Raw genomic sequence first — 2,921 nt, 5'->3', positions numbered from 1 at the left:
CAGTTTCCTTTTCAATCACAAATTATGACGTCACTAAGCCACTAGTAAGTGCAATGCACGTCTTTATACTAATATAATTAACATACAATACAGTATTAACTAAAATCAATTTACATCCATAGATCATAAATTCCACTTATCAGATAAACAATAATATGTATAGTCATTTCATAATGCAATGAACTTGTGTTAAAGGTAAAAAAAAGAAAACACCTTTATCATAAAAATATAACCCTGAAAATTTGTTGAACAATTTTAAAATCAAGACAAACAAATGAATGAATACATCCTCTAATGTAGGCTTTAGGCTTTAGGTAATTTAGGCTTAAGCGATGCCACTATCATCGGGTCACATGCACCATCACAACAACAACCAGCACTAACACCTTCACTATCTCCTGCGCCCTTTCGTCACCGGCGAGAACCCGCTCTTCCCCAACCATGCCACAGACCGTCATGGGCATGCAGATGTCATAGTGGCACGCAATACTGCTCCTGGCATGAGCGAACATGCAAGATAGTGCCAATGCTACAGTTTGGGGGCATATTACAACTGGAATATACACCCAATATGAACTCAAGTAGAAGCACTCCCAATGATCTATTGTTCCTGGAGTGAAGCATATCATGTCACTAAAATATTGATGTTAAGAAGGCAGTAAAAAATATTCTCCGAGCAAATGTAATTTTGCATATTCCTTCCAAATGGTATATCAAGGCAATGGTATTGTGCTGTGCAAGGCAGAGTACATCTATGTGCAGTGTTATTGTGAAGGTGAAGGCAGAGTATGGCAACTTAGAATTTAAATGCACGCTAGAGAATTTTCGATTTCAAAAATATTTACCTTTACTTTTTTAAAATGTTTTTCCATCGAATAATTTGAAATTTCTTGCATTATTCATGGTGAGAGAACTGGATTGTTTTATATCTCTCATACGCGGACTACTTCAAGTTAAAGAAGCTATTGTTGTAAACCTATACTATTAACTTCAGAAGAAATGACTTGCACGTTCAGGTGTCAATCTAAATAAAATTCTTAGCATTAAGGGTATTTGCAGTTTGCAAGAGCACAACAAATAAAGCCATTGGTTGTGATAATAGTGAGTTTCCTTACTAATTTTCATTCAAAGTTGTGCATCCTTCAGCGAATGCCGCTCTATTTAAGAGGGCAAACATTTGATGATGTTCCGTTAAAGGAGTCTATGAAAAGCAAGAGCTAGATTAATTGTCATTTATTTAAAAAATAAAGAGTACCATTTCTTATTTATGGATAGGACACAAAGTAGTTCAAAGTACATACTTCAGAACCTTCAAACTTGACTAATATAATGTAACTTGAAATCAAAATCTTATCAAACAAGTAACGATTGACAGGATAACGTTGAGAGAAACACATACTGAATTAAGCTCGTAGAAATTCAGAGAAGCATGTACTGAATTAAGCCTCATGGGAAAGGATGTCGCTTGGTGTCCAAGGCCTCAACGTGGCGGCGACGGCGGCCCGGTGAATTATGATTATGAGTGGAATAAATCAACATAAACAATATTGTAGGAACTTACGAAGCAAATGAGTAATGGGCATAGAATGAATGTGGAAAACTCTGTAGTAACAAGTTCATCCAATGCACCATTTATCTGTTTCAAAAAATAAATGGTAAATAAAATTATAAGTGAACAGAAGAAAAATGCATGGGTATAAAAGAAGGCCATTAAAGGTTCAGATAAGAAAATTGATATATTTATTCTGCATGATTTACGTAGAGAAAAATGCTTAACTAAAATCTAAATGTTTGAACCATGCATGATTAACAAAATGGTGGAGGTTATGTAATAACCAAGCACAGTTAACATGGAAGACTCGAATACCTCGGTCATCAGGACCATCTCTTCCGGAATGCACCGGCAATAACAGGATCTACCTTCCCACCATAGTGCCCTTTGTACTGACGAATATGAAGTGCTGCAGTTTGGTCATGTTGATCGGCGGCTGCCTAGTGGCCGCCACGTCGGCTCCTTCACTCACCGGGAGTCGGGCGACAACAACGATGAGCGGAGCTAATGACAACGGTGTCGTGGTGAGTAGATGTACTGATCGACGGCCGGTTGATCCGTCGTATGGTGTTCGGCGGTCGGCGGCATGGTTATTGGTATTAGTTCACCTTCTCAAATCCTTGGCACCAACTCACAATGGAAAAGTGATAAATCAGTAAAAGCAGAGGCGTCAAAACTCTGTAACCGGTTACATTGCGTGTCAGTGCCAAATAGCATTAAACTATTGATTTGGTAAAACTTCATTGTTTCACATAGTTGCTTAGATGCCAACACCAAATTAGAGTGCCACATTACTGAAAATCTTTCCCTTATCACAACATAGTAGAAATGAAAGGGGTCACGACATCTGGTATTGTAAGAGCGAGTTATTTGTTATCTAGTGATTCACCTTGTATATGGTCCCGCATACATGGATGACCTTCATTCACCCGCATCAGACAACACATTCCCCAATCGCGATTCAGGTGGTGCACAAGGAGGAAGGGATGGGCCTGGAGGTAGCGTCCATGTTTTCCCACTGGTTGCCCCTGGTTGCCGGTGTGCGCCTGCACCTTTTGCGTGATGAGAGAGGAGAGCCGCTGCAGCACATCCTCGTACTCCTCCATCGCGCCACCTGCAACCCAATCCCAACCAGCCGCTCACATCAACCATCATTACGATACCCAACCCAATAGGCACCGCTAGGGTCGAGCTGATCTCACCTGCGTGCGCGGCGGCGGTCGAGGACTCCATGGTGCGAGGGGGATCGAGTGCGGCGGGTGTGGGAGGAGGGGAAGGGGCGAGGACGCGAGGGCCAAACGACGATGCAAGGTGAGGTAGTCCAAGTTCCCATTGACGGCGGTGCGAGGCGAGGACGGCCACGTCCCTG

At 41.6% G+C, this 2,921-nt stretch overlaps 1 long non-coding RNA gene across 1 annotated transcript; it reads right to left on the bottom strand.

Moving 5' to 3' along the window:
* Positions 1–439: 439 nt before the first annotated feature.
* Positions 440–2,600, bottom strand: LOC123412346. Its single transcript, XR_006613473.1, has 3 exons — positions 2,442–2,600; positions 1,400–1,636; positions 440–610 (listed from the first exon to the last, which is right to left on the bottom strand). It is a non-coding gene; the product is annotated as an uncharacterized LOC123412346 (long non-coding RNA).
* Positions 2,601–2,921: the final 321 nt, after the last annotated feature.

The sequence above is a fragment of the Hordeum vulgare genome, chromosome 7H (assembly GCF_904849725.1).
Source record: "Hordeum vulgare subsp. vulgare chromosome 7H, MorexV3_pseudomolecules_assembly, whole genome shotgun sequence".
NCBI classification, from domain to species: domain Eukaryota; kingdom Viridiplantae; phylum Streptophyta; class Magnoliopsida; order Poales; family Poaceae; genus Hordeum; species Hordeum vulgare.
Note: the sequence above shows the minus strand (reverse complement) of the source record. Positions and strands in the feature narration are given on the sequence as shown.